The 9,648-nt window shown below is 41.3% G+C and overlaps 1 long non-coding RNA gene across 2 annotated transcripts in view; it reads left to right on the top strand.

Moving 5' to 3' along the window:
* The window catches only part of LOC108449071, a 55,628-nt gene that overhangs the window by 14,784 nt on the left and 31,196 nt on the right, over positions 1 to 9,648 (top strand). Inside the window, exon 2 of one of the 2 annotated variants that reach the window (XR_001865171.1) lies at positions 699 to 853. The exons of the other annotated variant lie outside the window; for it this stretch is intronic. This is a non-coding gene — a long non-coding RNA (uncharacterized LOC108449071). The remainder of the gene's footprint in view (positions 1 to 698; positions 854 to 9,648) is intronic. 2 annotated transcript variants of the gene reach the window in all.

Genomic DNA, 9,648 nt, shown 5'->3' with positions numbered 1-9,648 from the left:
ACCCCAGTAGCTCAAGATTGGACCCTCGAAAGCAGTTGTGGGAAAAGCTGCAAGGGGGGGGAAGGGGCTCTCACATGATGCGAGCAGAGAACCAACCCGGGCGGTTGTCTCATAATAATTTCTCCATAGCTTGGGCAAGAGAGACTCCTCTTCCTAAATGGACTGAACAAGGTTATTATGGAAGGGGTAAACAGACTGAACATCTCAAGGGTTGTTTTACATTGTCAGTGGGAGAAGGGAGAAAGGTGGGGGGGGAGGAGAAGAGTTCTGAAGGTGTGGTATGATTTTATTTTTTCTTTTTCCCTCTTTTAGATCTGTTAATAAACTTCCTTATATTCTTTCAAGTTTGGTGCCTTCTTGGCTTTTCTCCTAATTCTTATCTCACAGAAGGTAAATAGTAATGAGTATTTTGGACCAAACCACTACACTAAATTGGTGTTTCTGCCTGGTTACAAACTGAACCAGCTACAGTAGCTCATCTAAATACTATCTTGTCACTTTTCTGTTCATCTTAGCAGATATGATTAATTTATAACATATGACTTCTATATTGGATATGACACTTAAATATTTCTCATCGTGAATATGGTCATGTGGTGTTGCAAGGCCAAATGTTGTCTCTGTTTTAACTATATGACATACCAAGGTGTTTTCCATTTTGAATCATTCTATGACCCTATGTGTATTTTACTTTGCAGGCTCTATGGGATATGGTAATGCCATATCTGGCTGTTCAGCTAGGCTAGGCATTTCCTGGTTGCACCACCGTTACCTGTTTCTGGGGAACCTATAACCTTGGCTGACCAGCATTTGTAATTTATTCTGCTGTTTCCCTCGAGGGTGCTACAAACATGTAAGCTGTACTTTTCTTCCTTGTTTTCAGTTGCAAGTCCTGCAATACAGATAGAACTAAAAATTAGAATAGCACTCTGCCTTGTGTCTGTACTGTCTTTGTAAAACTGGTCTCCCATTGCCTATACCCCTGCTATTTCTCATCATATCCTGGTAAGAGCTGCAAGGACACTCTTGGGTAAAGGCCATGTGAGAGAGTTTGTATATCTGTTCTCTAAGAGAAAGGAATTTGCCAAAGCAGTACATTGTTTTTGTTTAGTGGATCTTGTTTTAGTATTCATTTAACAAAAGATTATATATTATGCTACTGGTTTTAGCAGCCATCATGTTTAACTATTATTTTGGCGATACTTGGGACACAAGTTTTTCCTCTTGCATTACCATCTATTCTCTGTCTGATTTTATTTGTTTGTTTGCATTGACAGTTCCTTTTTAAAGTTATGCTAGCTCTCAATAGACGCCAGAGGCAGTCACACTATGCAAAACAAACTAAAACATGGCACTGTTCCCTCCTCCTTTGAATGAGCAGCAATGGTGAGGGCAACTCACTCGATGCTCTTCCCAAATCACAGAATTATAGAATCATTCAGGATAGAAAAGACCCTTAGGATCATTGGGTTCAACAAATGCTGGGCTTTCTCCTGAGTCTCTGGGCTGGTTTGAAGCCATGCCAGCAACCATGGTTGCAGTGCCAGTAAGCAGCTGGAGCAGTGTTTTGGGTTTCACTGCTCAGGTCATTTTAGGACAGGCCTTTCAAGTTGATTTGCCAAACATTGGCTCTTTTTCTGCCAGCATAGAGAACATGTTTTTCAATAATGTATTTATAAGCCAGGCTAGATTTTGTCTCCACATGAGATGGTAAAATATTAATCCTGCCTCTGTGCTGTCAGAGTTGAATGTGGCTGTCAAGATCTTTAGGGCAGAGCTCAGGAGAGGGCTGATGTGGAGCCCATCTGTGAGACCTTGCCCTGGGCTGACCTGGCCCCAGGAAGGGATTTCCAAACTCTGGTGTGTCTTGCTGCCACTCATGTTCCATTTTGTGACTGTGTCCATCTGAAGATGGAAAAGGAAGAGTGTGTCCTAATGTGGCTTTAGCAAAATTGCAGCTAATCTAATGCCTTTTCTCTTGCTGGCCTGGTTCTGACATGTCATCACAATCTCATTCTGTTTGAACTATAATGCTGTCATGCTAAAATGCACAGAGAGCTGATGTTTATGGCAACACCCTTGTCTTTGGGTACTTTATGTAAGTGGGGCCAGGTGTCCCTTGTGTCTTTCATCCTGTCCTGCTATTATGTCTCTAGAGTGGTACACCTGAGTCTGTGTTTTATATACCTCCTAAAAAGGAGGAAAAATAGCCTGTAAGAATTTTTTCTGGGCAGAGGTGAGTTAGGAGCTAAGACCTGACAGGGTTGATACTTAGCCAAAATCCTGGAATTTTTCAGGAATGGTAGGTGTTGGGTTTGTGCCACAGGATAAAATGTTTTGTTCTTTTCAGAGGGGTTTCTCAGCTTTGGAGAGCAGAGATAATAGAATGGAAAGAGGAATTACTATCCATATAACATTATCAGTCTGCTCAACCAGATGCCAATATTCATACCACCATATCTACCCAGATAAATCTCAAAATGTTTCTCAGCATGTTTGGCAATCTTCACTGTTGTCTTGGGGTGACTTGATGTTGTATTCCCTATTGCTGCACTATGCCCAGAAATTAGTATATATGCCTTTCTATGCCTTTAAACTGAGCCTGAGAGGGGAGAGAGAAAAGTGTACTTTTTCAAAGCAGTTTGTTTTCATGTTCCAAGGACACAGAGATAAAGTCTGTCTGCTTCTGCAGAGTGAGGGTGAGGAAGCAGCCAGCTTGCTTTCCAGCCAGCTTTTGGCCAGTTTTTCAGCTCCTTTTCCTCCGGAGAGTTGAACTTTTTTTCCTGGGACTTCGTTTTTTTCCCTTTTTCTCTGCTGGACTGTTTCAACATCAGAATACATTGGGAGGACTTTCCACCAAGGCCTTGGCCCTGGAGGTGGGCCCACCACCCCGTCCCAGCTCCAAGGAGGAGGAGAGAGAGAGACTACGAAAGGACTCCAAAATTTTCCCAGGTTTTTCTCTCCACAGTGAGAGATTATATTATTTAACATTATTATTATTTTCCTGTGTGTTTGTTAAATAAATAGTTTTTATCTCTTTCACTTTCCTTCGAGGAAAATTCAATTTTTCCCCAACCTGGTGGGGAGGGGTGGTTTGCGGCCTGCTTCTCTCAGGGGATATATTTCTAAGTTTGGCCAAACTGCCACAACTGTGCTGCCACTATTTTCAAGTTTAAGTAATGTCACTCTGCAAAGCAGCTGTTGGGCTGACAAGGCAAGTTCTGAACTTGCTCTCAGATACACACAATAACAAATTTCTGATTGTTATTGTAGTATGACTGTGCTTTTGATTAGAAAATTTCAGGGGATATATTTTAAAAATCCCTAAATAAGAAGATACTGAAGAGGAATATTTCAGAGAGTTGAAGGAAAGAGAGGGATGCGTTAGAGGAAAATAAGCCAAAGAAGAAATATTAGGAAGAATTTTTTAAGGGTTATGAAGAGGAATAAAATTAACTTTAGAACTGTAAGTACCATGACAAGAACGTTTCAGATTTTAAGGAATTTGACTTCAATGGACTGGTATGTGCTTGAGGGAGTAGCAATGATGGCAAGACTTGGACAAATCCCAAAGCTCCCTGGAACGGATATCTGAGTACAAGCCCTAATACCTAAACGAAGCAGTGTTTACCTACTGTGTTCAGAGAGCATGGACACCTTAGGAGCTGTTGCTTCATGTTGAGGTGTTGGGGAGTAGTGGCCCTCCTTACCCTGTCTTAAGGATGTCCTACTGCTGTGTCTATTTTGGCCTTTCTGGTTTGGCAGGTTTTGTAGGTGTGTTGCAGAGTGATGCTCTGTGCCACAAATTCAGCCCAAGACTGCGCTTGGAGGAAAGCCGAGTGCCTGCTGAGATGTCCCTCTTCAAAAGCACTGTCAGTCAGACTGTTCTGACAACAGCCTGGGGAGCTTCTTTCTGCATAAATTATGCTGCAATCTTTAACCTTTCAAGTTTTCAGCCTCTCTTCCAATCCTGTATGCTGTTCTTCACAGCACCTTGGGGGTTAGCTTGTTTGGGAGCTTTCCTGTTACTTTCTTAGGCTTTCTCACACCTTTCCCCGATCCCATTTTGTTCCCAGAAATCTTCCTGACTGCAATAACTGTGACAACATTTGGCAGCTGCTCAACCAAGTATGCACTTGTTTACATCAATCTGTGTATAGCTACTCCTCATTACTTGGTGGTTAATGATCTTACACCTACATAGGGACTGAATTTGCAAAGACACTCCTCTTGGTTCTGATACTGCTCCTTTGCAACTACTAGATGAAATCTACTGCAAAAGACGTGCATGCCAGTGAAAGGCAGCATCTGGTGATTAGTTCAGAAGAGACTTGAAGACAAAATTAACTGTACAAATTAGTTTTAAAAGGAGTTTCTGGCTATCCTTTCTAAAATTTTCCTTTGAACATGAGAATGCTCGCAAGCTTTTACTTCCTGGACATGGTTTCCTAGTGGTAGCTCTGCCTACAGATCATAGTCTGAAGCTTCAATGGTTCTTCCCTTAATGTGTCAAACAGATTTAGTGTGATGGTAGTGTTGAGACATGTCCAGAAAGTTTGGGATCCAAAGCTGGAAAATAAGCATCATGGAACATTCCTGGCAGTTATTCCTGTTTCTTCAGACCCAGTGAAACATTTTACACTTTTTCCCATGCTCAGACACGGCAGAGAAAACATTTTTTTTGTACCTTTTTTTTTGTCTGGACAGTGTCATGACTATAGGAAGAAAAAGTCATGAAAGTGTCCCATCGCTTCACAGATGACTGGATTTCCTTGCTAACAACTTCCCACTAATCTGTTAAAAAGGCTTTTGGATGTAAATCCTAAATTGCACAGAAATCTCCTAAAACTACCTCTGGCCACCATGTGAAACAAGCATCCATGGGACTAGGATTTAGATAGGCAGAGAGCTGGCACTTTCCGCTCAGAGTTTTGGCACAGAAGACATGGATTTTCCCATTTTCCTGCAGTGCTTTATGGCTGGTGATAACTTTGATATCTATTTCAAGAATAATTTGCCACTTCTATTAAATCCATTGCCTTATAATGCATCAGTGCTACTTGTGACAGGCAAATAACACACACCAGTAGCTAAAGGATTTTTTTTCCCTGACATGTATAATATAACTTTATTTCTATAAAGGAGTAAAGAATGTACAGGAACTTACTTGGTTTGCATGAATTTGTGTGTTTCAAAAGGTAGAAGAGAAGGCAGACCAAAATTGAATTATAAGCTTATTGTGAGTATTATGAGCTTGTCCTTAGATGAGTGTCCCTACAAAGTATCTCAGTGTGGGTTGGTATTCTGGTGGTCTCTTTTCAGGGCTGGATGCATTTGCTGAGCTGTGCATCTTCTGGGGTGATTTGCCCTTAAAAGGTCAACTGAACTGGACATGGCAGCAACTGAGGTGTTTTGCTAAAAATTATCCCTTTTAAAAAGGGAAGGTGATAGAGATGAAGGAAAGAAAAAAAGACTTGTTTAAATGCTACAGACCTTCAAGCTACACTAATTAAATGGCCTGACTTAATAAAAGATGTAATTGGAGGAGGGCATCAGCTGTTATATCATGGTGTGTTAGCTACCTCTGGGACTCTGGGGAATTTTGCAGAAGAAAACAGTCATCAATATATCATGTGACATCTCAGGCTTTGTAGAGACTTCTTAGAAGGAGACTACTGACCTTTACCCTCAGCCATTTTCTCTGAGATGTTTCCATTCCAGTTTGCTTTTAAACTAATTAGAAGCATTACTAGCAGCCTGTTGAAACATCACAGAAATGTAGTGATGTGGCCGCACAGACTGACAGAATTCTGTTTCCTGGAATGGCTCTTGCAGTCCCAGAAATATTTCTCCCCCCATAGCAACAATTCTTGAAAATCAGTGATTATACAAAAAGAAGCAGAAAAAGATAAGCAGGTATATAGCCCAGTCTCCTATAAAAGAGGAAATATAGCCCAGGAAAATATTTGCAAAGTGGCCCTGAAAAAAAATTGGAAGAAGATGCGTTTAGGCTCAGCACCAGCAGAGGGAAGTTGGAGCTATCAGCAGCCAATTCTTTGATGTTTGCTGCCACTGAAGTTTATCAGGACTTCCTATATTTTCCATACAGAGATAGTATTGCAGGAATGAAATGTCTTTAATATATCAGTTTTTCCTTTTAAGCCAAGCGATATCTGCCATTTAACTCTGTCTAATGGGCTAAAAGTAGCAATGTGAGGCCAGGCATGGGGTGTAGCGCGGGGGTTTCAGGCTGAACTGTGTAAAACTGGCAAAACACTTGCCCGTTCTCTTTAGAATGAACAAATGCATCATTAAATCAGGCGCTCCTGCTCACCTCCACCAGTCTGCAGCACAGTACCTTTTGTAGAGCTCTGGAGTACACCTGGGCTCTGGCGGAAGGTGTTTCTTGTTGCACTGCAGTTTGGTTTGTTTTTAACCCTGAGTAGGTTCCTTTGCATGACTGTGCAGTGGTGTCAGCACTGCTGCAGCTCTGCCTCATGGGCAGTAGTGCAAAATGCATAGGTTGTGGTCACTTAATTTGGTGTTAGTCACATCTGTCCTAGCCCGTGTCAGATTCCTAAGCAGGGGAGTGGGTTGGGTAAGGGGACTTCAGGTTTCAAACTCTGCAGAGTGTCCTGTCTGAAAAATACCGTTCGAGTTTTTTTGCCAAAGTGCAGATCTGCCCTTGAGGAGCTTCAGAGACTCAAGAGATGAGACAAAAGAGGGAATCTCAGTCAAACTTCCACTCTACTGATTTTTCTGATAACTAAATTTTTTAATGTAGTAACCCTTGGAGTATATGGGCCTTATGTCTTGTCTGTGCTTTAAACTGCAGCCCAACGAATTTCCATTTGAGAACTGAAAGCACATGTTGAAAACAGCTTTTTTACCTCTCCATAATCTAAAAATGAGCTATGTATGTATAATATAACCTTTCCAAATTTGTTTGAAAATACATTGCTTCTGACTTGACTTTTCTTATGCCAAAGCTTTGAGTCTGACACATTTTTTAGCCAAAGCCCTATTCTAACCCCTTACTTTTTTTGATATTGGAAACATTGAGCAAGAGCTGTTGACAAGGTTTGTTGTATTTTTTTTAAAGTATTATTTTCATGTTAGTATTAAATGAGAAATTATCTATAAGAAAATAGACTTTTTATTTAAATAGAATAAAAGTTCTGTGGAACTGTCCTTGAAAGTCTGAAATTCAGGGCACTGCTCTAGAACGGCTTCCCTTTTGTGATGGTTCCTCAGCTGCATGAGTACATAATTTATGCTCTATACATTTCTAGGCTGCGTTTCCTAGAAGTTACCCATAAATAGTGATAAAAAAAAATGGGCTTTAATATAGGGATTAAGAAATAGATAGTTCTTAGGATTCCATGTGAACACTGTATATGTTCCTGTATAGCGTAACTTGTCAGACACTGTATGCAGTTATCTATTCAAGTGTAGTTTTCTGAATTCCAGTTTGCTTACAAGCCTCAACGTCTATTTTCTCTTAAAACCCCACAAAATTTCAAATGAGTTTTTGCAACAAAGGCCTTGTTCTCACGCATCTTAAGAGTTACATTCAGATTAATATTTGAAGCTGAAGAACTTTCCATTTGAGCCATGCTTTGATAAATCCAGGCACATTCAGGGAATAGTAGTATATAATTGTATTGTAGAGTATAAAGGTAATTTTGGATATAATTGCTTTAACAAATATATAAATGGACATGCTTTGCTGAAAATGCATACGTTTAAGGGTAATTGTTTTCTTGGAAAAGAAAATGATTAGTCTTGTAGGGTTTAGCTAGCATGCCCTCCAAAAGCTCTGATAAACATATACTTGCTGGGTATTTTTTTCAGCATGATGATCCATCTTTTTGATTACAGAGGCTTATAAATCTTATTACCTTTTGCACTTCAGTTGTATTTGCTGATACTATATTTTGGCTCCCATGGTAGTAATCATTTTAAGCTGCTGGTTTTTTTTTTTCCAATGAATATTGAGTTATTTTTCTCTAAGTTAAAACAACTTTAAAAAAATCTAATAAAAAGCATGTGCTTCTCTAGTACTAAATAAAATTAACTTAGGAATGCCTGTAATTTAGGCAGAAGTCTGTTCTTACAACCTTGCAGCCTGTGATAGAAACAACAGAAAAGGTAGACACGTCTATAGAGAGAGTGCAAACGAGGTGTGGGGTTGGGCATGAAATTCTGGAGGACTGAGAGATATTTTAGTTGCAAAACAAATGTTAGTTGCTTTTAGTGGAGATAGCCACATGAAAAAACCCCCAAGCTTAGGTGGAAGAGGTGACAAAATTGAGATGCAGGGAGCAGGCAGGGTGTACAGTCTGTGATACAGAAGCACAAGGGGCACATAGGCAGGTTTCCTGTCTCATCTGTTGCAAGATTGTGAAGGGTGAGTGCGGAGATTGTCTGACGTGCAGGATGTGTGGGTGGACAGTGCTGGTCAGGAAGATATGACTGCAATAGCACAGAGCTGAGCCATGGCCAGAGCCATGGACTGAGCAGGTTTGTATTGTCCTCCGAGTTCCAGGATCTGGGGGACAGGCAGGACTGGTTCAAGTCTGGTGCTATGTGCCATGCAGATCTTGTCACCATGCTGTGCTGCTAGGGATCCAGTAGGAGAAAAATGTTTTCAGCAGTCATTTTAAAAATAAAATTGTCTTTTAAATACAGGTAGGGGAAAGGGGAGTGGGGAGAAGTGAGAGGACACAAGATGGGGAAGGATACTGTATAGGGAGAGAAAAGGCAGCAAATGAGTAGAAAACCTCTTGCTGGGGACAGATGTTGAAGAGACAGATGCAGATCATACTTCAAACAAAACTGAACAAGCATTCTCCTATTGGGTTACTCTGTATTAGCCTGCTCTTTTTGTTGCATTGATGAGAAACACAATGCTAGTGCCAATGTCTTGCTAGAAATGAGCATTGGTTTCCCTTAGAAGTCCATTGCAATGAACATACTGGCCTGTACTTACTGGAAGCAGGTATGTCTTTTTTAACATGAAGAATGAGTCTGATACTCTCATCCCTCCCAAAATGGCAACAGGGAGACTCTTTCCACGTTGGGTGTCTCTGTACAGCCCCACTAGACAGACTCCAAAGATGACAGTATCACAGAGAATCACAGAGAATAACCATTCCAATTAGGTTGGAAAAAACCTCTGAGATCATTGAATCCAACCTTTCCTTAAACACCTCCAGGGATGGTGACTCCACACTTCCCTGGGTAGCCCTTTCCAATCTCTGATCACCCTTTCTGAGAAGGATTTCTTCCTAATGTCCAGTCTAAACCTCCTCTAGTGCATATTGAGGCTACGTCCTCTTGACGTATCACCAGTTGCCTGGGAGAAGAGGCCAACCCCCACCTGGCTACAGCCTCCTTTCAGGCAGTTGTAGGGAGTGATAAGGTCACCCCTGAGCCTCCTTTTCTCCAGGCTAAACACCCCCAGCTCCCTCAGCTGCTCCTCACAGCACTTGTGCTCCAGACCCTTCCCCAGCTCCATTGCCCTTCTCTGGACTCACTCCAGTACCTTGGATCATGCTGAGCTGCTGTCACCAGCACCCCCAGGTCCTTTCAAGTCTCTCTGTCCCAGCCTGTGGCACTGCCTGGGGTTGTTGTTAGCCAAGGGCA

The sequence above is a fragment of the Corvus brachyrhynchos genome, unplaced genomic scaffold, assembly GCF_000691975.1.
Source record: "Corvus brachyrhynchos isolate BGI_N302 unplaced genomic scaffold, ASM69197v1 scaffold310, whole genome shotgun sequence".
Lineage (NCBI taxonomy): Eukaryota > Metazoa > Chordata > Aves > Passeriformes > Corvidae > Corvus > Corvus brachyrhynchos.
The sequence above is the reverse complement of the archived record's forward strand: the minus strand, read 5'-3'. Positions and strand labels throughout refer to the sequence as shown.